The sequence below is a fragment of the Canis lupus genome, chromosome 13 (genome assembly GCF_003254725.2).
Source record: "Canis lupus dingo isolate Sandy chromosome 13, ASM325472v2, whole genome shotgun sequence".
Classification (NCBI taxonomy): Eukaryota; Metazoa; Chordata; class Mammalia; order Carnivora; family Canidae; genus Canis; species Canis lupus.
In genome coordinates, this window is record NC_064255.1 from 3,575,281 (window position 1) to 3,601,079 (window position 25,799).

The following is a 25,799-nucleotide window of genomic DNA, read 5'->3' on the forward strand; positions in this document are numbered from 1 at the left end:
TGAATTTTATGATTTCCAGATACAATGAGAAAATTCTGAAAACTCAGGGAGGGAATAAAAGAGCCACCTGTGAAGAGAATGGCAGCAGACTTTGCATCTGCTTTTCAGTTTGCTAGAACACATTAGAGCAAAGCCCATAAAATGGTGGAAAATTATTTTGAATCTAGTTTTTCAATTATAAGGGCAAAATGAAATTTACAAGGAGTTAGCAGGTCTGCTGTTTTGAGGGACCAACTTAGAAATATATTCTAGAAAAATTGAAAATGAATCCAAGAAGTAGGTAGACCTCGAAATCATGGAAATAATCCAGTTCTGATGGAAAGATATACCAGTGAAATAGCCTATTTAGTCTGAATTAGGAAACAGGAGAATGAAGACTCTTCAACAAACAAATGGTTATCAAGACCTACTGGATACTTAAGAATCAAGAAGCAAACGTTGACACACCACATATGTACTTAAGATTTAAGTTTCTTCAGGTCAACCAGAGAAGAGAAAGAAAATAAGAAATGCTAGGAAGATAAATATTCATAAAAGGTTGGAGTACCTGGGTGGCTTAGTGATTGAGCGTCTGCCTTTGGCTCAGGTCGTGATCCCGGGGTCCTGGGATGGAGTCCCACATTGGGCTCCCTATGGGAAGCCTGCTTCTCCCTTTGCCTATGTCTCTGTCCCTCTCTCTGTGTCTCTCATGAATAAATAAATACAAATCTTTTAAAAAAATAACCATAAAAGGCAGTCAAGTCTCAATATGAAGCAAATCAAAATATAGTTTGAATTTAATAAATGGAATATAAAAAACACTGGTGTCTGAAGCACATAAAGTTAAGCCTCTGTGATCAAGGGAGAGGGTCAATAAATACAGTGAATTCCTCTAAAATCTCTGTGAGTTCTAGTTCACTGGGTAAAATAACTGCTTCCCCATTGTATGATTTATTTTCCCCTTTGAAAGAGGTTTGTAACTTCATGGATGATGTTTCTTATAGATTATGCTTTTTATCTAGTTTTTTTTTTTTTTTTCCCAGGAGAATATTCCTAAGGGTGAAATTAAGTTTCGAACTCTGGTTAAAAACATTTTATTTTCCCAAAGGTATTTTTGTTTGATTATCTATGGTCTTTTCAGATCTTCATGAGATGGTTAACTAAGTTTTAACTAACTGAAAATATAAACCTATATACCCATTAAGAAACAATTAGTTTTTAAGAAATGTTGATTCCCCAATCTCTTTCTATTTGATTGATTTAAAATTTTTAATTTTTAATTTTTAATTCAATTTCATTAGAATCCAATAATTCCTGCTTTAAAGAAATCATCTGAAGTTCAAATCCTCAAGTTTATTTCAGAGTTCTTTTTCTTCTGTTAAAATAAAGTAAAATGAATTATAATGCTTTTTAACTTGAAAATATTAATTGTGGCTACTTTAGGCAGTAGAATATTAAGAGAGGATTTCTTTCTTTATGTTCTTTTATATTGTCCAAACGTTTTACCATAAACATGTATTATTCTATACTTAAGTTACTTAAAATGAGCATTAGTAGAAGACTATTTGAGTAGATCACTGGGACCAGAAAGTCTCAGGTTAAATGATTTTATTTTTGATAATCAAAGTGGCGAGCCAAATAATTATGCAAAAATGGTACTGAATAGGATTTAAATAGGTGGTTTGGAAAACAGGTTTCAATCCATCATCTCCACTGTATAACTGAAACCTCTACATCATGGAACTCTGCATAAACTTTGCCCACTTGTAAACCTAAGAATCTCCCAGTTATTTGGGGACTTTTAACAGAGATTTTACTAATTGAAGAGTGTATACAAGGGAAAGAAAAATTATAGGTTTATTTCAAACTTCCTTAAAATGTACCTCTTAAAGAAAGTTAAATGGTCATTAGCAAGGCCTGGGATGTGGGGAGGTGGGGAGTTAGTGTATAATGGGTACAGAACTTCAATTTGGGAAGATGAAAATTGCTGGAAAGGTATGGTGTTCATGGTTGCACAACATGAATGTGTTTAATGTCACTGAATTATACACTTAAAACTGTTGAAATTTTTAGGTTAATTTTTGTTATGTGTATTTTACCACAATAAAAAATTTCCTGTTTCTTAAACCCAGACATGATTTAATGTGATTTCAGTGAGACCTTTCCTTTTTTTTTTTAACAGTATATTTTTATAGATTAGTATATTTTTGTCAACCTGTAACACAACTAAGTTTTGTACCTTTTACAAGACCCTTTGTGATTTTAACAAAGTAATCCTCCCGGGAGGGATGCTGACAGAGCAGTAAGCCATCTCGGTCAGTCTTGGTATTAACTGTGAGGCTGTTTTGAGGGCCAGAGGAAGAAGTCAACTCTTTTCTGAAGAACAATGGATTGGGCTTTTAAAGTTGGAAGTTGGCTAACATTTTTGGAGATGAATATAGAAGATTTTTGAAAAATTTTTATTTATTTATTCCTGAGAGACACAGAGTGAGAGGCAGAGACACAGGCAGAGGGAAAAGTAGGCTCCCTGTGGGAAGCCAGATGTGGGACTTGATCCCAAGACCCCAGGATCACGACCTGAGCCAAAGGCAGATGCTCAACCATTGAGCCACTCAGGTACCCCAATTTAGCAGATTTTAATGATAGTTATTTTACAAAATGAAATTTGGACCAGAGGTTGCCTCTTTCTTAAATAGCTTCTATTTTGTGTAAACAACTTCTGGATATGCCAGAAAATAATTTCATGAAAATTATAACTTGCAGTTAAACTTCTGCTCAGTTTCCTTATAAAGTAGATCCTCAAGAGAGTGAATGGTTTGAGTTAACTGCCCCCAGCAATTGGCCTTGGAAGAGAGTTCAGGGATCACCAAATGTTCCGTGGCCATTCACTGCTGAGTAGCCAGGAGGTAGCAAGAAGCATTAATGTGTGCAATGGGCTCAGTAAACAGAATTGATTTCCAAACATGCACAGTCGCTAGCAGCAGTGGCGAGTCATGTTGTGTAAACGTAAAGCATAGACTTTACTCTCTGTCGGAGGTGGAGATAATCTACTCTCTGTCCTCAACTGGTTTAAAATCTGTATTTAAAAATAAATAAATAAAATAAAATAAAATCTATATTTAATTGGAGACTTAACAACTATATCACAGATTCAATTCCTGGCAGGCACTGGACCTTAGGGACAGTACTAACCTACAGGGGGCAGAGGCAAAGTTATAACCAATATCAATATGTGAATTCACATTTCACTAGAAGGATTAACAAATGATGTTTTTGTTACTCTTTTATTGTGTGTGTATAAATATATATATTATATAAATATATACATATGTAATACTAATATACATACACTAAAAATATATATTCTACACACATCTGTATGTATAATTTACAATATTTTTCTTGAGATTGTGATACTCTGATTAAGAACATTCTGATAGTGGAGCGCCTGGCTGGCTCAGTCGGTAGAGCATGGGACTCTTGATCTCAGGGAGTTTGAGCCCCACGTTGCATAAAGCCTACTTAAAAAAAAAACAAAAACAAAAACAAGAAATCATTCTGATAGTTGCCAAACACATACACTGATGGCCAATTTTCAAAGATTAGAAATGTACTGGGCAGCCCGGGTGGCTCAGCGGTTTAGCGCCGCCTTCCACCCAGGGTGTGATCCTGGAGATCCAGGATCCAGTCCCACGTTGGGCTCCCTGCGTGGAGCCTGCTTCTCCCTCTGCCTGTGTCTCTGCCTCTCTCTCTCTCTCTCTGTGTGTCTCTCAGGAATAAATAAATAAAATCTTTAAAAAAAAAAAGAAATGTACTTACAACTAAAACATCACTGACTATAATTTAGTCTTTCATTGATGACTCATTAAAAGACATCAGAATAATGGTGCAATATCCTAGGGGTTTCATTATGAATATCAATGATCACTATAGTATAATTCTATGGAAAATGTTAGGAAGGCTTCAATTTTTCGGCTGGCTTGAGTTTTATGTAAAATATGACTTTGCTAAAAACAGATTATAGTCTTAAAACTATGAAGTTACATAGCTCTCCCTACAGATATCGCCTGGCTAAAGTTAAAAGGGCCACTCTCGCAGCATTGAGGGCAAAAGATAACTCACATTTTTTTAGTTTAAAAAGTTAGAACTTTTCTATGAGAAAAAGGAAGCACTTAACACATATTTGGGATTTTAAAATAAGCTGTATGAAGCAAAAGTAAACAGGGTTATTAAAATAGTATAACACTATTTGACACGTACATCACTTACCTCTTCCCAAACTTTCACTAGCTTCCTGTTATCTATCTGATCAAATCCAGCTTACCTTAAATTAATAAATTCTAGATCCCCACTGACCCACCTTAGGTATTATATGTTTTTTTTTTTTTTTTTCCTTTTCCCAAATGTTTTCTCAATCCCAGATGGGTGTCAATTCCTATTACCCATGCTGTTTGTTACTTGTGGATGATCCTTTCACTTCTGTGGTCATGCCAAATATTCTCCATCCTTTAAGATTCAGTTCAAAGCTTAATTCCTTCCTGAAGGAAGATGCCTCTCAATATCCTTCTAGGGTTAATCTATTCATTAGTCACTTACCAAAGATTTAATGACTAGATACAATGTGCTGAGCACTACCTGGGGCATTATGAGAGGTTGTAACCAAGACACAGCTTCTTCAATTTCAGATGCATATGCTGTCCAGCCTCCCCAGTTGGACTATAACCTTTTCAAAAACTAGCTGGTCCTGTATTATGCTTGATGTATCCTACTTAGCTAGAACATCTTGAACAAAGTGGGACATGTGTTGATTATTGAAACAGTTGGATCATTGGACCACATCTGCCTGGTATCAATGGTAAGCAAATGAGAGACAACTGGAGGCACCTTACCAGTCCTTGGACACAAAAAATCTTTCTATAGGTGGAGAACAACAGGGCCACTATATAGAATTTATTAATTCTGTATTGAATGAATACATGAATGAGTGAAAAAACCAATTAAAGGAAGGTGAGAAAACCATCAGGATAGGGTGACATTTAAGTAAGCGAGAAGAAAAAAACAGGTATTGGTTTCTCTGCAGCACAAGAGAGCAGTGTCTCTCTTTTTTTAAAAGATTTTTTATTTATTTATGAGAGACACACAGGGAGAGGCAGAGATGCAGGCAGAAGGAGAAGCAGGCTCCCTGCAAGGAGCCCGATGAGGAACTTGATCCCAGATCCTGGGATCACACCCTGAGCCGAAGGCAGATGCTCGACTGCTGAGCCACCCAAGCATCCCAGCAGTGTCTCTTTGAGTGAGGATGTAAGGGCTACATTTCTCAGTACTCCAAGTGCTAGGTTTGACCAACACATGGAGCCACAAGCCAATGGGACAGTTGCCATTTTGGCAGCTTTGTAAGAAGACTTTGCTGAATGAGCTAAATCTTACCTGGCCAAGAGGAATTCCCTAGCTTTACTGTAAACCATTAAAGCAGAAAAATAGGCTTAGAAGCATTGGAAATGAGCCAAAAGAGAGTGTCAAGAAGACAGCAGGGTCTAACAATAGAAAACGAGGCAGTAGATTAGACAGAGTAGGTGTGAGCAAGGGAGACAAAAGCAGATAAGAAGGACTAAGCAGTAACCAAGGGAAAAATAGCATCAGTACTGCTGTCCACACAGACTGTCTGTCAGAAAGGGTCTCAGGCAGCAGAAGCAATGAGGGAGATTTTTCTAAGGCATACAGTCAAGTTCTGTTCTTCTGGAACCAGCAAAAGCATTAATATGTAGGACACTGTTCTGAATTTACAAACAAGGTGTGTACTTAATGCTCATTTGTAATTTGGTAACTCAAATACATTTTCCTCTAGAAATTCTTTTAATTAGGTTAGGTACTTATCCCAAATCATAAAAACCTACTTAAGTTCCATGTACCTGAAGTTTAGTCCCTTATACAGGTATTTTAGTCACATCTAATTACCCTTAATGTTCCAGTTACTCTGGCTGCTTAAGAGATAATACCAAAATTTGTAGACTTAAAACAACAATAATTTTTATTTTGTTCATGAATCTGCAATTTAGGGTTCAGCAGGGATAGCTCATCTCTGGTCCACTTGGTATCAGGAGGAATAGGGGAAATAGGGGGACCTAAGAGCCAGGGTCTGGATTCCTATGAAAGCTTGCCCACTCATAGATCTGGTGGTGGTTGGTGCTGGCTATTCGTTATGGCCTAAGCTGCAGGTGTTGGCTGAAACACACATGGCCTCTCCGTTTTGGTCTGGGCTCCCTCACAACATGGCAGCTGATTTCCAAGAGCAAATGTTATGTGTGAGAGATACAAAGAATACCTCAGAGACAAAGAAATTGCATCTTTTGATGATCCAACCTTGGAAGTCACCTACCATTGTTTCCACTGTGCTCTACCAGTTAGACTAATCATAAGCCCATGTAGGTTCAAGGAGAGGCCAACAGATTCCAGCTCTTTATGTTGAGTGCCAAGATTCTAGAAGAGTACGTGGAAGTAGATATAATTATATGGCCAATTTTGGAGAGTACAATCTGCTATCACATGTTACCTATAGGGAAAATAAAATATATTCCAGCTTGAAAGGCAATATAGCACAGTGAATAAAGAGCCAGGACTCTAGGGCCAGATACCTAGAACTCTGTTATATATTCTTGTGTAACACTGGACAGTTTGCTTAAGCTCTCTGTGCCTCAGTTTCCTCAATTATATAATTGGGATCCTGTGAAGAAAAACTAGTTATTTTGAAAAGAGCTTAGAAGTCTATCTAGCTCCCTATATGTTAGCTACTATCATAATACCAGGGAGACACCCACTCCACCTCGGGCAGTGGTACTTCATGGTTTCTGGGGAAATGGTGGTAGTGGCAGCACTACCAGAGGTAGAAAATAATGATGACAGTTCACATTATTGAATACCTAATACCTGTCACTTACTAAGCCAATTAAGTTGACTTAAAAACCAATAAGGTAGGCACTTATATTATCCAGGTGACTGGAAAACTGTGACTTCAATAACTTGCCCAAAGTAACATCTGCAAGTGATAGATGTAGGATTTTCCCCAGATTATTTTAACTAAATAGAAGACTGAATTCTTGGATAACTGTGTGGAATAAAATCTTTCTCCTAGGGGTACCTGGATGGCTCAGTTAGTTAAGCATCCGATTCTTGATTTTGGCTCAGGTCATAACCTCAAGGTTGTGAGATGGAGCTCCAGACCTGGCTCCATGCTCAATGGGGAGTCTACTTGAGATTCTCTCCCTCTCCCTCTGCCCCTCCCCCACTCATGTTTTCTCTCTGTCTCTCCCAAGTAAATAAATCTTAAAAAAAAAAAAAAAAAAAAAACCTTTCTCCTAAATCTGATTTGCAGGTGAATGAAAAATGAATGGCATTATGCCATTGGGATTGTTTATTATAGCAGTAAGCTTATCTTGACTGGATTAGTACAGGGAAGATAAGATAGAGTTAACCCTTGAAGAACATGGGTTTGAACTGTGTAGGGGTCCAGTTATACATGTATTTTTTTTTTAAAAGACTTATTTATTCGTGAGAGGGAGAGAGGCAGAGACATAGGCAGAGGGAGAAGCAGGCTCCCTGCAGGGATCCTGATATGGGACTCAATCCCCAGTCCTGGATCACACCCTGAGCCAAAGGCAGATGCTCACCATTGAGCCACCCAGGCATCCCATACACATGTATCTTTTTTTCTAATAAATACAGTATAGTACTGTAACCATTTTCCTTATGATTTTCTTTTCTCTAGGTTACTTTATTATAAAAATACACTATAAAATACATATACTAATATGTGCTAATTGTTTATACTATTGGTGAGACTTCTGGTCAATTTAGGGTATTAACAGTTAAGTTTTGGGGGAGTCAAAAGTTATATTTGGATTTTTGACTTCAGGGGAGGTTGGCACCCCTAGCCACCATGTTGTTCAAGGGTCACAGCATTTGGGCACCACTAACTTAAGGATTCCTTTCTTAAAATGGCTCTTCTTATTTGCATAATACAGCATATTTGCCTAAAAGATAATCATTCTTTAGGTCAGTTAGTACCAGTCTCATTTTCTTCGTAATTAGAAGACAGATAGCCTTTGGCCCACTGAGAATAGGGCTGGGAATACTGATCTGGAATACTGAACACTGATATGAACAGATTGCTTAACAAATTAGGTTGGCTGTTCACCAGCTGAAGAATGCCTCTTCTAAGGTTTAACTCAGGTGTAAAATCTAATGGCTTCCAGTTGTTTGCTTGTCTCTTTTGTTTTGATGTTTGTTTGCTTGTTTGTTTTTAAAGATAATTCTCTGCTTTGACTACACTGGTCAGCATGGCCATTAGGAAGAAACTTTGTCTGTTGATATATATAGGTTCCCTAAAAGTGGACTATAAGTTCCACGATGTTAGGGACCTTGCCTGTCTTCTTCACCATAGTATCCCGGTGTCTAGGATAATGCCTGGCACACAGTAGGTATGCAAAACTTGTTGAATGTATGAAAGACTGAATGTTTGAATAAAAGCTCAAGGAAACAAAAATGAGAAGTCCATAAAGTAATCTGAGTTCTTTATGCCAGTGGCATATATCACTCAAAGACTGTGTGAGGGAGGGGCCCAAAGTGCTTCCTATAATACTGTGGATGCAGTACCAATTGATAAATGCTTGCCTCCTGTGGCACCTAATGCCTGGGAAGGAGGAGGATGGGATAACTTTTGTAGGATGCTATTTTTTATCTCTGAGGATGGTGTAAATATGGTCACAAAATTGGTTGTGGTTTTAGTTGTATGAATCACATGAAAGTCTGTGGGAGTGAGCTGAGCAGATAGCCAAAGAATATAACACTTCTCAACATTTGCCTCTGATGGATAGGGTTTAAATTCATAAAAGTAAAGAAAATCTAGAATCATCCTTTAAAAGATTCATCCCTGCATAAAAGCAATATGCAGCCTTTGGTTCTCCTGCAGTCATTGAAACAGAATTCAGAAAATATGAACGATCCTTATATTAGGACAAGCAGCAGCTGAATATCATTCCAATTAGAGATTACTTTCCTGCAAATCAAATATAGAACTTTAATATTCACTAAGTATGTTTTACATGAGTGTAAACTAGATTTTAAAGAGATGCTGTGTCTCTAATTAAAGGCATTTATAGAAATATGTCCCAAAAAACTAAGGTTCATTGAAGAGATAAAAAGAACAGACCGTCTTTAGTTTGAAGAACATGGCTCCAGTGAATTTAAATATTTATCATATAATTTTTATATCAAAGTCTTAATGAGCACTAACTTTTATGGCATCACTTCTGGAGACAATAAAAAATACTATATTCTGGAATGCTATTTCTAGTTGGATTTCCATCATGGGGCACCATTCAAATAACAGTTGATTTCATGAAGAGTAATGGCACATTCCTTTCTGAACTTAAAATTTCAAACACCTGCCATCAAAGAAGCAAACAATACAGCTGGAAGTCAGAGATTTTAGACTTTTTCTAAGTTTCTTTGTTAAGTTGCCTCAGAGACTCAAAGACCCCCAAGCAGGTGTTCTTTTCTTGTCCAATGAATAAAAAATGTTTGAGAAAAATCATCTTTCATAATTTCCCAAGAACACATGAAGGCAAATTGCTAAGCTTCCATTTCAAATGTTAGGGATTTGGATTGAGTTTAGACAACAGCTTGTACAAAATGTCACAGCTCCAATTCTCTGACGCTGAGATGGGAGATGCTGATGTAATAGAAAGAGTGGCTTTGGACAATCTAAAGGCAGAGCTGGAAAGGTAATGAATGATACATGACATCAGCCAACCAACTGCAAAGCTACCTAGTTGGTCGGAGAAGAAAATCAGGCAATATTTTCTGCAAATTCAAAGTGACGTGAGAATGAGACAATTGCTTATATAGTCATGCTAAACCATAATATTAATACCTCCTGTAATGTTCTTAAATATACAATAAGTAAAATATGATTCTGAGTTCAAATTACTTGGAAAATGTCTCTAATTCGCATTTCATTTTGAATGTGATCCATCCTGGAGACTTCTGGTAGATAAACTAGCAGGTTCTATTCTGAGTACCCAACTTATAGATTCACACACGTATGTGCTTTATTTTACACTAGAAAGTTACATAAGCTCTCTAGTGACCTCACATAACATCCTGTGTTCTTCATCTGAGTACTACTAGCTTATTTTCCCTGAGTGAATAAAGGCTGTTCTGTAACTAGCTTTAGTCTTACTTCTGTGATCCATGGTTTTAACTTGAATAACTTGCATTAACACTATGAGTCTTTCCTCTTCACTCCTATCTAATGAGGTAAGAGTTTCCCAATCCATGTAACATAAGAATGCCTATGGATTGGAAAATAAACAAAAGTTCTAGTTTGGTAGCTGTCTGGATATATCATCCCTTTTCACACAGAAATTTGAGAATACTGTGAAATTCACACATTTACAGAATAAAATCAGATGTGTAACTGAATGTGGAAATGGTGTGTGTTTTGTCTGATGCAGTTCTGAAACCTTTTGGCATCACTTGCTCACATATCATTTAACTCAAGGGTGGATAGAATTCAAGAGGATCCAAGAACTCGGATGGGAAAAACATTACACTTTGAGTTTCATCAGTCTCAAACTGAAATTTAGCATTTCTTTTAATTAAAATGTAGGCTACAAACCACAGTACCTGTGATTTTGTCACCAAGAGAAATCACGGATATTCTCACATCACGTTATAGTCAGTATAGATATTCTGAAATATCTTTTACACTCATTACTACTTCAAAATTATGATAGCTATACCTGCTGCTAGCTTGTATTATTTAAGAATAAGTTAACATTTAAAAGCATCATTCTGAGAAGTCTATAGGCTTTCCAGGTTGCCAAAGAAGCCCATGACACCAAAAATGTTAAAAAACAACAACAACAACAACAACCCGAAACTGTACACAAAGAACAACCAGATTTCAATGCGAATCATTCTTTGCTATCTTTTGAAGCTGAAACAAACTTGACCTTGAAATCAGCACAGTCTCACTGCTTTAAGTAGATGACTGTGATGAGAGTAATTTTTTTTTTCATTTTGCCACAAGAAAAAACCTGTAGATTCTAGAGTATCTCTGAGGTCATGGCATAGGTTTCTCTCCTAGTGATAAACTTTATCATGACATTTTGCCATCAACAGACTTGTTCTCTTATATGCCACACTGCTGAAATCCAGTGTATTTTATAAGGGCATTGAAATAGTCATTTAAGAACTTTCATTTAAAACATCATAAAGGGAGATAAAAAGAAATCTTTGCTATCTAAGCTATAATGACAATTACTTATTTTTCATAAAAGAAGCAAACATCAAAGTACTCCATCAAAGATAGTATTTTTAAATGACATGCTACTGGTTCTGTTCATCTTATTTAAAATGTTAAAAATCAATTAACATATTTCTAGGGGGTGTTAAGAGTGTGGCCTCTGAGTTAGTGTAATTATGAGATAAATTAAATGACGAAATGATGCCTCAGTAGATATGCCTGGACTGTAAGCACATTAGACTTTTTGGAAAATCCTCCATGAGGACTCTGACCCAAAATAGACTTATCAAATGCCAGTCAGTTCAATGAATATTCAGTCATTGAAAACTACTGAAAAATTATTAATGCACTCAGTTATTCACTTATCACTGAAACCAAATACTGTTCAAAATTCTCATCTCCAAGAAAAAAATAAATGCAATCAGAATTTTAAAACTAATAAAGAATATAAAAAATAACAACAATATATTCTTGCATTACATTGAAATATAATACATATATCACAAAATATATATTATTCATATACACAGTTAAACCATTATTTTCTATCCAACAAAATAATAGGTACATTACATGTGCTGCCCTAAAATTTGCCTATTTTTCCTGTTGAATTTGTAAGATTTAGAAACCTGGTTATAAAGGCAGGCTTTGATTAACTTAAATGCCAGGGTTTTCTTTGAATTACAAGCTACAAAATCATTCAGTCTGCGTGCAATGATAGAAAATCCAAAATTACTAAACTTGGGGAAAAATGAACTATAAAAAGGCAAATAAAACAATTTGCATTGTTTACTGCAATAGGAATAAGGAGATAAAAGGCCTTATTAATCACAGTCATCAAATTATTCATTCAAAATTGAGAGCAAATATTAGTGACTATATCTGTATTTGAATTAAAATAACATCTACCAATGATAATCCAGATTTAGTGCTATCATTTCCTTCTGTGGGCAATATTTCAGTTCTTAAATAGAAGAACAGCTTACAGGACTCCTCGGTGAAGACTATCCAATGCCATTCTCTTCCACTGCTGAATTTGCAGAGGAAGACACTGACAATGTGCACTTTGCTTTAACAACCAAAAAGCAACTGCATGCACACATACATAAGAGGTTCCACCCCAACTTCTTTGGCATATTCTAGATTATTTTTCTCTAAACAGGAAGCTGTTGACAGTTTCCCTGGTATTTTCAGAATACCCTATTTACAAGAAAAAACCCCAACTTTTGTTTCAAAGTATAATGTTCTTTCCCCACTGTGTCTATTGTTGCTAATTATGCATGTTGCAAGCAAGCTAGAAACCAAATTCCAAACTATTCTAGGCTGATTCAGAATGGGTAACAATTTAAAAAAACACAAAACAGTTAGCAACATATTGCAAGACTATGCTGGAGTCTTGAAACCCAAAACAATGCTGAAGGGAGGATTCCTGGAATTCAACGGGGAATATTTGGCTCAAGCTGCAAAATCCGTATCTCTGAATAATGTCATGTTAGCAAGTGTTGAGCAAGAAGGGCGATTATATTTTAACTTTACTTTAGAGAACATTAATCCAAATTTAACCAAATTCCAGAGACTCCGCACAAAATTAGCAACTAGAATCTGCTTCACATTTTTTCCCCTGGTACAACAATAATTGCTCATGAAGACAAACTTGTAGGAGGTAAAAGAGAGGGGAAAACCGCAATAATCTATAAACATCTAACTATTGTATATAAAGCCGACTAATTACCTCACACAAAAGAAGCGCAGGATTTAACAGTCCATGCTCTGCGCCCCGGGAGGCGGCGGCGGCGGCGGGCAGAGCAGGAGCAGGAGCAGGAGCAGGAGCAGGAGCAGGAGCAGGCGCAGAGCAGGCGCAGAGCAGCCGCAGGAGGCGCGGCCGCATCCACCAGCTTCTCCCGGGCCTTTGACTGTGTGGACTCAGCCACAGAGTCTGCCTCCAGCTGACGTCAAAGTCCCTGTCACATGGCCAGATGAAAGCCAAGAGAGCATTGGTTGTCGTAGCAACCAGAGAACAGCTCTGAAATTATTTCAATAGGTCATCTGTCACTGTAGGGGATGTGTGTGTACACACACGCACCCCACAATCATCACGGACAGCTCCCCGACAACCTCAGCCTCCGAAGTTGTGACTCAAGCATGCCTACAACTCTCCTCTTGAAGACTGGTGTCTGTTCTTTCTAGTTCCTCGCAGGAAAATGCATGCCACCCTAAGTAAGTTCCCACTGGTCTCGTTATCACCAGCATGGAGCGTGTCTCTCTCCCTCCAGAACAGAAGGAAAGAAACTGAAAAATTCTGGGGGAAGTTTTCTGAGCTAATTAAAGCTCTCTGTAAGCAAATGGATAAAAACAGAAACTCAAGAGGAGCTGGAAGAAAAGATATCGTCAAAAAACCCCATAAGAATCCACACTGATGTTCTGAGACCATGCTAGTGATGGAAAGAAATACAAGAAACATGGGGGTAGTGGCCCAGGCCCAGGGTCGGATGAGAGAATCTAAGGACTCTGACACCAAGGGGAGAAACTTGGCTGATGAATTCCGGAGTCCTGCACTGTAAAATGTCCATGCAAGAACGATGACCAAAGTAGCAAAACAGTACCACATTAAAACACCTCGTGAGTACATTTAAAATGCTTTTAGACCCTTGCATTGAGGTCACCGAACAGGTGCCAAATCCTCTCCTCCTGAATGCTCTCCTCCACAGCCCTTTGGGGCTCAGCAGGGAGTAAATGGGCAATGCCCCACAAACACAAAGTGCCGTGAAAGCCTAGAGCAGCAGTATAGAGGGACGGTCCTGCACATTTCCTAACTTCAGCTTCATTTCCTTTAGGACAATCCCTGCTTATTTCTCACTTCTCACACATGCTTATTTCCTACTTCATCCTCCCTCTCAATTAACAGAAAGCCAATTAAACAAAGTGAAATGAAGTCCACAGGAAAGTACTATGAAAAATACATGCAGAAAATGTATACTCATTCAAAGGGCAAAAGGGCTAAAAGGCAGAGGGAAGGAGATTACTCTCAGAACCTGAAGGACCCTTCCATGCTAGTGTTACAAGGATTTCCATTCTGGCTCTTACAAAAAAAAAAAAAAAAGAGTTGCTCCCGGAGTACTACAAAATATAAATGGAAGCTAAACCACCTAAGCAGATTACATTTGTGCCACTCTCAAAGAATGAAATTTCTTCATTGTCAGAAATTGGTTCTTGTTGAACAAAGACTAATGTCCAAAATGTGGCTATAAAATCCTTCTATTCCAGCTTCCTTTTCTTTTACTTCTGTCCCAGCCCCAACTGGAAGAAAAGATACGTTTATATTTGAAAAGTTATTTTCCTGAAGCTATTAGCTATAGCAGTGCAAAAGTAAAATCAAGCTGCAGTGCTTTAGTGATTTCAGAGACATGACAGTTGGGAATTTACCTTTGGGCACAAGAACAAGTGGTTAATTGAACCCAATGTCCATCTAAGTGGGATGAGATGTCTCGCCACTACCCCCATGTTTCTTGTATTTCTTTCCATCACTAGCATGGTCTCAGAACATCAGTGTGGATTCTTATGGGGTTTTTTGACGATATCTTTTCTTCCAGCTCCTCTTGAGTTTCTGTTTTTATCCATTTGCTTACAGGGGCAGATTTCAGCAACAGCCACAATTCACAATTTTGCAGTTTTTTCAGTTATAGTTCTGGGTCTTTGTTCAGAAATGCATATCATAGTAATGAGTGGAATGGGAAGGAAAGAGAGAGAGCATGTCTTTCCAGATTTTCCAGGGCCCCATGTCCTCGGAGCTGCCTGTTTTATGATCCTTCTGATTCCAGATCCTTGGCTGCCTGAGCAACGTGTTCTCGTTCTGCAGCTCCAGCATCTGAGTAAAGCTGCAGTACCAAGCTCTGCCAAAAGGTGATGTCCTCTGAAATAAGAAGTTCTCAATTCTGAATAGGTCTAAAATTCAGGGCTTGCTTTAATTTGAAATTTAGTTTGAAATTTAGCAAAAACTAACATCTTTTCACTTTGAATTTTCTATCATTTTTAAATGATAGGTATGTTTTACTATATATTGACTTGGGCTTAAACTCATTATAAGTTAAAATAATCAGTGGACTGACCTTCAAAATGAAAAGTGGCTGCATGTAAATCATCCTTTCTATAGCATGCTTCCAACCTGTCATCACTCATTTTCCCTTTGCAAACTACCCAGGATTAAGGATTCTTCTTACAGCTAAAGAAGCTATCAGTTACCTGCAGGGGTTAAATGGAGAGGATGATCTCAGTTGGAGCTGAGGTTTCTACTGATTTGGCTAATTAATGCAAATGTAGTTGAAAATATCATAGGAAATACAGATGAGGGTTTCTCCAATCACAGCCCACCATATTGAGGGAATATGTGTCATTTTATTTTTTAAATGATAACTCATTTTTTTTAGGTGAAAATGATTCACTGAATTTAAAAATACCCATTCAAAAATAGTTCTACACCATAGTTTTCACTTGCTGTATGAATATCAAGGCTGCCTATTATTAGTTTGATCACTTTGCTGGAAATAACTGATAAATACCAAACAAGGAGTCTGACTTGGGCTCACTCATCTGAATTAACAGGTGGTATGTGCCATGAGTAGACAACTATAATCAGCCTTTTATTTGATAATTCTAGGTAAAAATGTTCCTGTCTCCCCATCTTAATATTAGTGGGAAGGCCATGGACTTCTTTTTTGGAGACATTGGGTTCAAATCTCATCTGGGCAAGTGTCTACATCCTAAGGTTGTTGTGAAGATTATAAAGTCAGTGTATTCTAAAGTTCTGACTCCTGGCCACAGGGTAGATGGCTTAATGGGTATGTCATTTCTGGTTTATCCGTCTGATTCTGATAAGTCTACAAAGACTTTCAGGGAAAGACAGACTCTTATTCATCTCTACAACTCTGGGGTTAGCACAGGACCCAGGACATGATGAGCGCTCAGTAAATGCTGAGTGTCTCAACTATTGGGAATGCTGGCAACAGAGAAAAATGGTTCTCTTTTCTTCCCACTTACTGAGAAGAAAGAGCTTCCCCTCAACTCCAAAAAAGGCAAAGGAAGGAAAAATAAAACTCTGAAGTTATCACATTATATAGCAATGAAAGGGTTCAAATAAATTTACCAAGTAAATCAAACTTATCTCTACTAAATCATGAATACTTTTTATGAGTGTACATAAGTTATATGATGATGTATTTTATGGCTATTGCTAATTAATGTTGGATAATTTTTTATGGTAACTGAAATTAATTGAGTACTTAATACCTGAAGCATTGTTCTAAGTGCTGTAGAGATATTAAATCATCCACTATAACCCTAGGAGGCAGGTACTCCTTTCCACATCTCACAGCTGATGAAACATAAGCATAGAGATGTCAAATAACTGGCCTACCTAGTACATGGCAGAGCCAGGATCTACACTCCAGAAGCCTGGCTACATAAGTGCTGGGAAATAATTTACATTTGCTGTATTTTTAGAAAGAATTGAATTATTTATGTTTATTTTATACTTGAGAATTGTTTTTATTTTTATTTTTTTTATTTTTAATTTCTTATGAGGGAGAGAAGACCAACTTTTCTTTTCTGCATCTGGGAACTCTAATGATCTCAATCTAACTTTGACCTAAAGAATAATATGGCAAGAAAAATTTAATCAGGAAGATTTGAATCAAGGAAAATGGGCAAAGTGCAATAGTGATAATTTCCTGACTAAAATTGTGCCCGAATTATTATAGTCTTCACTGAAGCAACTATTTGGATTGAATAAAGAAAATCACACATGACCAAAGTGTTGAAAACTAAAGGCAATGACAAAATATTAAAAGCAGCAATACCATGAAGTCATATTAACTTTAAAGGCAAACAGAAGACTTTTTAATAGTAAAATTCAACAGTAAAACAAACAATCCAATTAGAAAACCAGCAAAAGGGGATCCCTGGGTGGCGCAGCGGTTTGGCGCCTGCCTTTGGCCCAGGGCGCGATCCTGGAGACCTGGGATCGAGTCCCGCATCGGGCTCCCGGTGCATGGAGCCTGCTTCTCCCTCTGCCTGTGTCTCTGCGCCTCTCTCTCTCTCTGTGACTATCATACATAAATAAATAAAAATTAAAAAAAAAAATTTAAAGAAAACCAGCAAAAGAAAGGAGGAGAATTTCGCCAAATATGTACAGATGACAAACACACAAAAAGATTTTCTAACATCATAAACCATTAGGGAAATGCAAGTTAAGAAAAATCATAATGAGATATCACTATACAACTATCAAAATGACTAAAATATAAATAGTGATGATATCAAAACTGAATCACTCATACATTGCTGGTGGGACTGTAAAATGATACAGCCACTATCATTAATGGTTTGGCAGTTTTTCAAAAACATTACACATGCAACTACCATATGACTCAGCAATGGTACTCCTGGTATTTCAGAGAAATGAAGGCTTATGTTAACACAAAAGCTTGTAAATGAAAGCTTATAACTTTACGATGGATACTAATTGGAAACAATTCAGATGCTTTTTTTTTTCTTAGATTTATTTACTTATTTGAGAAAGAGAGAGAGAGAACACGTGTGAGTGTGAACAAGTGGGAAGGAGGGGTGGAAGGAGAGAGAAATCCTCAACGGACTCTGTGCTGAGGGTGGAGCCTGATGGAGAGCTGGATCCCAGGATCCTGAAATCATGACCTGAGCTAAAATCAAGAGTCAGCAGCTTAACCAACTGAGCCACCCAGGTGTCCCCAGATGCTTTCAATAGGTGAAATGGGTAAACAAATTTTAGTATATCTACACCAAGGGATACTATTCAGTACTAAAATGTAACAAACTGCTGATACACACAAAAACCTACATGAATGTCCAGAGAATTTTCTTGAGTGAAAAAACTAATCTCAAAAGATCACATACTATATGATCCATTTATATAACACGATTGATATGGAAAAGTTCTAGAAATGAAAAACAGATTGGTGGTTTCCAGAAATTAAACTGACCATGGGTGGGAGAGAAGTGCTTATGTTATAAAAGTACAACACAAGGGATCCTTGTAGTGATAAAAACTTCTGTACTTTGACAGCTTCTATATCAATGTCAGTATCCTGATTGTAATATCATACTACAGTTTTGGAAAATGTTACCTTTAAGGGAAAGTGGGTAAAACATATCTGGATTCTTTCTGTATTGTTTCTTTCAACTGCATGTGAATCTACACTTAACTCAAAATAAAAGTTTAATTAAATTATTTTACATGAAGACAACATAGGACATTTTCAGTCAAAAACTGAGGGCATTTGTTTCAAAAGAATTACACTAAATTTAGAAAAAGATGTTTAGGGAGAAAAAATAATTTTGGCTGGAAACACAAAGATACAGAAAGGACAAATATGTGGATAAATCTAAATGAATACTGATTTTATAAAATGATGTCCTGTGGGGCTTAAAATGTGGTAGATCCAAAATATAGGGCAAAATTAGCACAAAAGGTAAGAGAGGATGAATAGAACTAAGATGTTCTAAGATTCTTGTATACTGGTAAAAGTACTAATTAGTAAGTCTCTAATAAGGTAAGGATGCACATTGTAATCCTCATATCCACTAAAAGAACAAAAAAATACATAGCTAAAAACTAATAGATCAGGAAAAGCACTTTTAAAATTACTTGATTCCCAAAAGAAGCAAGAAAGGAGAAAAGAAAAGAAAGAAAATGATAGGATAAATAGTAACATCAAAGATTTAATCTCAAACATGTCAGTAATTGCCAAAATACTTAAACCAACCAAATACTCCAATTAAAAGATTACAAACATTAGACTATATTAATAAGCAAATTCTAACTTTATTGGATACAAGAATTGGGAAGTGATACACAAACTACCAAGCTAAAGCTGCTATAGCAATATTACTATCAAGAAATAGTGGTTAGTAGTAATATAAGTGAGAAATACTACTAGAGATATAGAGAAACACTTCATAATTCACTTTTCTAAATACGCAAATGCACCTAATAAAATAGCGATAAGTAGAAAAAAACATAATCATAGTACTGATTTAACATATCTTTCTCAGTAACTCATAAAACAAATAGGGAAAAAAGGTAGAGATATAGAACATTTCAATGACAAAAAACTTGGCTTAATTAACATAAGAATAATCTTAATTACAAAATACATATTTTTTTTTCTCAAATGTTTTTAACAACATTGACTACCTGCTGGACCCTAGGACTGTCTCAACACATTATAAATGATCAAAATCACAGAATATACTCTTTGTACACAATGAGGCAGAAAGATAACAATTAATATTAAAGACAAATAGAAAACCTCTAAATGGAAAGTAAGCAATGCATTTCTAAGTAACCAATGGATTAAAAAGGTTACATAGCAATTTAGAAATATTTTGAACTGAACAACAAAATACAATGCATCAAAACTTGTATGTACCTAAAGCACTAATGGAAATGTATAAATATATTAAAATACACACACATGCACACATGAGTTCTACTTTTAGAATGGCACTTTGAGGAGTTCCATGGACCTGCTTCCCAGTGCAACATACATAACTGTGAAAAATACTTTAAAATATCCTAAAGTCTCTGAAAATCTTCATTGGCATACAGCCAACGAAAAGATGTTTATTCAAGAAAATATACTGAAACTTGATAAGAACATTGAGAGTCTGTGGCACTTGAGTCATGACTCACTTCTTTCCCAATCCTTAAGCTCAGTTTGTTGGAAGCTAAATCCTTGGAAGTTGTGACCAATAAGATTGATCTCCTTCTCCCTTCAGCTCTCAATCAAAGGATGTAGTGCCTCACTGGAAAAGGCAGGCCATCAGCATTTCTCTTGTTCTCGTGTTAAATTCCTGACCAGTGCAGCTAAGAAGTTGGGGGCTTCTTTCTTCCACCTCAACTCCACTCACAAGAGTACAGGTTCTACTCCAGGTACAATAGGTTAAAAAAATGCTGGGGTCTTATTGCTCTTAGCCCAGTTCCCTTGTAGGACAGAGATTCTATGTCGGAGACAGTCTGAGAAGACCAGAGGCCACCACCATTGACCAGTGCCCAGAGTAGTTACTTAGAGTTTTTTCAGAGAGGTAGTCCATAAGAATAGAGAACTATGAAGATCTTCCCAAAGGAAATAACTTTATTTAAAATAGAGAGTGGTGAAGTTCAATTTTAAGGGTGCTCTTAAAAACAATGGAGATTTAGGTGTAAAAATTCAGAGGGGACTGATAGAAGAGTAAAAGCCAAACTCCAGACCAATAGTTTACCAGAGAGAACCAGCTAAGAAACAGCTAAAAATATCCCTTTTGGGGTCAGAAAAAAAAACTCAAAGATTGGCCTCAAAAATCCTTTGATGAATGTAATCGGATGAGACTATGGAGCAATTTATGCCCCAGAGCATTTTAAGAAACACTAGCCCAATCAGCAAAAAGTTAGTGAGGCCTAACAGCTGGGTGTGATACCAAATGTGGCAGACAACATAGCAGAGATCAGGACAAGAGACAAAGAAAGCCATATTAAATTAGTCTTCACAGAGTTACTGGGCAGTCAGTAAATAGTGGTATGAATAGTACCCTTGTATTGTGCTTTATGGCTTATTTTCATGATTCTATTTCATTTGACTCTGAATCAGTGCAAGCATTTAATTTTTTAAAAGGCCGAGTATCCACAATTTAAGCCTCTACCTCGAGTGGTTGTGGAAAAAAAAGAGCAAAGTAAAACAAAGAAGGTAAAAGGAAGGAAATTATGAAGAAAGCAGATATTAATTAAATTGAAAATGAGAAATCCAGAGTTGATTCTTTAAACAAATAGAATTTATAAAACACCTAGAAGAATGAACAAGAAAAAAACACACCAATATGTGTGTTTTAAGAAAAGGGCATCATTGTGGATCCTACAGATGTTAAGAAATAATATATTTCACAGGTTCCTGGATTCTTGTGATAGAAGATACCTTAGTGTCAGCCAGTCCTAGCTTCCTTCCAGTGGAGAAATCCTCCCTATACCATGCCTATACTGATGTAGTGAGCTCTCCACTACAAAATGTCAAGTCATCCATTGTGGGAATGTTCCAACTGTTTGAAAGTTCTCCCTTATTATAATCTCAAACCAAATGTCCCCTTCCCATCACTTTCATGCCAGGCTCATGTTTTGCTCCTTGATGCTACAAAGAGTAAATTGAATCCTTTGGTTCACATGATGGCCCTTCAGGGATCTAAAGGAGTAGCTATTATGTCTGCAGCTGCCAGTTGTCCCCCAATACTCATTTTCCTCTTCATAGAAGTAGCATGCTTAGCTGGGAAATAGCTGCCAGAACAAAGACATTTTATTTTCCAGCCTCCCTTGTAGGTCTGTGGCTTTGTGATTAAGGACAGACCAATTGAATGTAAATAGATAATGTCATGTGTAGCTTCCAGGAATTTCCTTAAAAACAAATGAGCAAACAAACTTGTCTAAGCTCTTAGACTTCTCTTTTTCATTCCATTTACCATCTTTCTGCTTGGGAGCATGGAGGTGATGGGCACCACTGTGGACCACGGAGAAATGGGCTACATACACTACAGATATATGGTGGAGAAGTGAGTGGGAAGAAGCCTGGGTTCTGAAGCCTTCCTGGAGAAAAGCTGCCATTCTAGTCCTACATTACTTCCTTCCAGATGTGTGTGTGTATGTGAGAGAGAGAGAGAAAGAGAGAGAGAGAGAGAGAGGGAAAAGGAAAGTTCTTATTTAAGGCACAATTTGTGCATGTTAAACCTATTTCCAACTGTTAGAATTTCCACCATCAAAAAAGTTGAGAACTTTGTGGGGCTCCTGGCTGGCTCAGTGAGTGGAGGAGCATGTGACCCTTGATCTTAGGATCATGAGTGCAATCCCCGTGTTGGGTGTAATGCTTACTTCAAAATTTTTTCTTAAAAATTGGGGAACTTTGCGCAAGGGAAATGACACCTGTTAAATAAGTTTATGGAATTTCATGAAATTCCCGGGAATCCTTAGAGAAGAAAATAAATTGTAATACATTCAAAAGCGTTAAAGAAGTGCTAGATAATAGCTCTTCATTTCTCCAAATTAAACTAAAACCCTTTAGTTATAATATTCATGAAAGATCCCTTAAGGTCTTTCTGGACACTCAGGAATTGCATGGCTCGATGATAAAGAAAAAGGAGAAAAGAGACAACAAAATCATTCAAAGAATAAAAATGGCCTCTCCTTTCACCCTGCCTGCCTTTTCATAGATTGAATAAGAGAAATAAATTATTTTCTCAAAGAGAGAGAATGTCTCACAGCAAACTAAGGATTTTGTTTTGTAGAAAAATTGTCCACAAATCATCTCTTTATATTTAATTTCCCATACAAAAGAAAAGCTGCAAAATGCTACTTTTCTATCAGTGACATCTAGTACATTTAAAGCAAATATTGTAATAAGATCTTTGGTTTTGCTCTTTTGGGAAGATTGCTTTAGAACCATAACTCTTTCTTTGCTGTCAGACTGACACTGTTGCACATTTACAAATCTGACTTTTACAAATCACCAAGTGTTTTATTGTTTTGAATTTCTAAGGGATAAGGAAATAAAACCAAAAGGAGTAAAGAATCTAGATGGCTTCCTTGTGGTGCCTGTTGAAAATGCAGTTCCTATCAACAAGAAGAGAGAAGCAATCCTGAAATTCGTCTTCAACCCAAAGTCATATATTTTGTTGAGTTTTTGTGCAAAACATTGGCATCAAGGATTCTTGGCATGTTATTTTTTTATTATTTATTTTTTAATTTATTTTTTATTGGTGTTCAATTTGCCAACATATAGAATTACACCCAGTGCTCAGCCCGTCAAGTGCCCCCTTCAGTGCCTGTCACCCAGTCACCCCCACCCCCCGCCCACCTCCCTTTCTACCACCCTTTGTTCGTTTCGATTCTTGGCATGTTAGAATGGAAAGGGTATGAACTTTGGGGTTGGGTACACTCAGATTTATATGTAGGCTTCCCAAATATGACTTTTATCTCTGTGGCTTTGGACAATTGACTTAACCTCTCTGAGCCTTGATTTTATTATCTGTGAAATGCAAACTCTAAAACTACCTTGCAAGGTGGTTATAAAGAATGATGTTCAAATTAATAGTGCGTCTGCTACAGTTCAAGAGACAGAGTTAATATTCACAATTAATTAATTAACAATTAACAAATGTGCTAATTAAGCTCCAGTTTACCCTAAATCAATACTTTCTAAGAAACAAATTTACTTAAAGTGTGATTTTATACTTTCATTGAGTTCCTTAAAGAGTAAATTAGAACAATTCTTAATATCAACAGAACTATGGATCTATATTTCCATAGCCTGTATTTCCACTTAATAGCACTTAATGACAGTTAAAACCACAGCATAAATTCCTATTTAGCCTATTATTTATTCCTCATAAAAGAGGGAAAATAAGACATTAGTTTATTAGTTCACTGATATTCTCTTCTAAAAAAGCCACCCCTAAAAAGAGCACATACCATATACTCCAAGAACTGCAAATTTATAGGGCTTTTTTAAATGCAAGTATAAAACAAATGTTATAACACTGTAAAATATGTGAATCTTGCCTTAATAAAATCAAATGTATATACATCTTAATGTAGCAAAGTAATTAATTAGAACATTTAAAGCATAACTATTTCCTCTGGTTCATATAAAATCTAATTCAATTACAGAAAAAAATGATTGATTACAACTTTTCAGAAAGACATTTGACTAAAGGAGGTATCCATCTTCTTGACTTTTGTCCTAATAATCAGACTACTTATTTCACTTATTGTATTTGGGTAACGTGATAGGAAAATTAATACTCTCCCTTTTCTCTACTCATACCCCCTGAGATGTCTCTCTTTTAATCCCAGGAGCCTATGAATATGTTATTTTACATGTCAAGGATGAATTAAGGTTGCCAATCAGTTGACCTTAAAATAGAAAGATTATTCTGGATTATCTGATGAGCCCAATGTACTCATGAGGGTTCTTAAAAATGGAAGAGAGGCAGAGAGTGGCAGCTTGAAAAGGTCTTGGCCCAGTGTTGCTGGCTCTGAAGACAGAGAAAAGGGCCATTAGCCAAGTGTGCAAGCAGTCTCTAGAAGCTGGAGAAGGAAAGGAAATTGTTATGATCTGAATGTTCATGTCCTAAAATCCATTTGTCAAGAACCTTACTCCCAATGTGATAGTATTGGGAGGTGGGGCCTTTGGGAGGTGATTGGATCATGAGGATGAAGAGGGTCCAGAGAAACCTGTTGCCCCTTCCACCATGTAAAGATACTGTAAGAAGTCTGTAACCTTGGAATAGGGCCCTCTCAGTTGGGAGCAGGCCCACTACTAGAAAACCTGCTGCAGTGTCTTCACAGCAGCCTTCCCAGAAGGCAAAGGGTTGCCCCTGTTGACGCTTGATCATTCCATCAAGTCCTCTGATTCTAGAAATTCTATCTACAAAAAGACTTGCATTGCAAAAACAATATTTTTAAGAGCTGGCCTGAATGTGGCTCAGGTCAGAGAACATGCTGAATTGCAAGCAAGAAAAGAAACCAAGAGACCACACTGCCCTCTTGCTAGCATCTATAGTTAAGACCTAACCCAGCATTACAGGAAAGGTACATTCTCAGTTTAGCTGGGATGAGATGGTTCATAACCAAAGCTAACCCAGATGCCTGTCCTATCAAATCTGCCCTGAGGCTGTTTTAGTTTCCTGTACTCTTATTTGTGGGAAGACACAACATTCTTCATGTTGGTACCAACCAAACAACCAAAATGTAAGTTCCCTCTGAAGAGGCATAGTGATCTCTGGGGCACGGAGTGGAGGGCTCTGGGTGGAGACTCAGGGGATACGCAAATCCCAGTCCCTCACCACCACCACCAAAACAGTTTGTGAGTCAAGTTCATCACCAAAGCTTTTATGACTTTGACTTTTTTATGTGTAAAATGAGACCCTCAGTTGTTCAGCTCCCCCTAATGCTAGGTTGCCAGTCTCCTCGAACTCAGCCATGATATCAGCAACCTCACCAAGAAGGAGCAAGAGCCCATGGTGGCCAAATGCACTTGTGCCAGGGCTGGAAGGGATTCCGAAACATTTCAGCAACAAAACTTCACACTGACCTTTTCTCCAAACAATTTTTTAATAAGAGATTTCACCATGAAATCCTCAACTGCCAGTAGGGATTATTGAAACAGGGATGGGAGAAGCAAAATGGCTGGGATGGTGAGGTGGTGGGGGCAACCCTCATCAAAGGTGGAGAATCATGAGTCAAGATGAAAGGAACATTTCTGACAAAGCTGTCCACTTAGGAATGAGTAACAGTTGAACCTACCAGAAGAATGATGAGGGGCCTGGAGTCAGAGCCACATAGCAGGAGAACCCACTTACAGCTTCTGAGCTCCCCATGACCTTTCCAATCCTACAGTTAACTCCACAGGTTCCAGAAGCCATCTCAGCATCATATCAATAACTTCGCTTTTTGCCGAGCCAGCTTGAG

The 25,799-nt window shown here is 37.2% G+C and overlaps 1 protein-coding gene across 14 annotated transcripts in view; it reads right to left on the bottom strand.

The window, feature by feature from the left end:
* NCALD (neurocalcin delta) overlaps nt 1–25,799 on the bottom strand; it is a 370,180-nt gene that overhangs the window by 67,309 nt on the left and 277,072 nt on the right. Inside the window, exon 1 of one of the 14 annotated variants that reach the window (XM_025450976.3) lies at nt 13,017–13,226. The exons of the other annotated variants lie outside the window; for them this stretch is intronic. The gene's annotated coding sequence lies outside the window, so the exon portion shown is untranslated. Of the gene's footprint in view, nt 1–13,016; nt 13,227–25,799 lie in introns of those variants that run through there. 14 annotated transcript variants of the gene reach the window in all.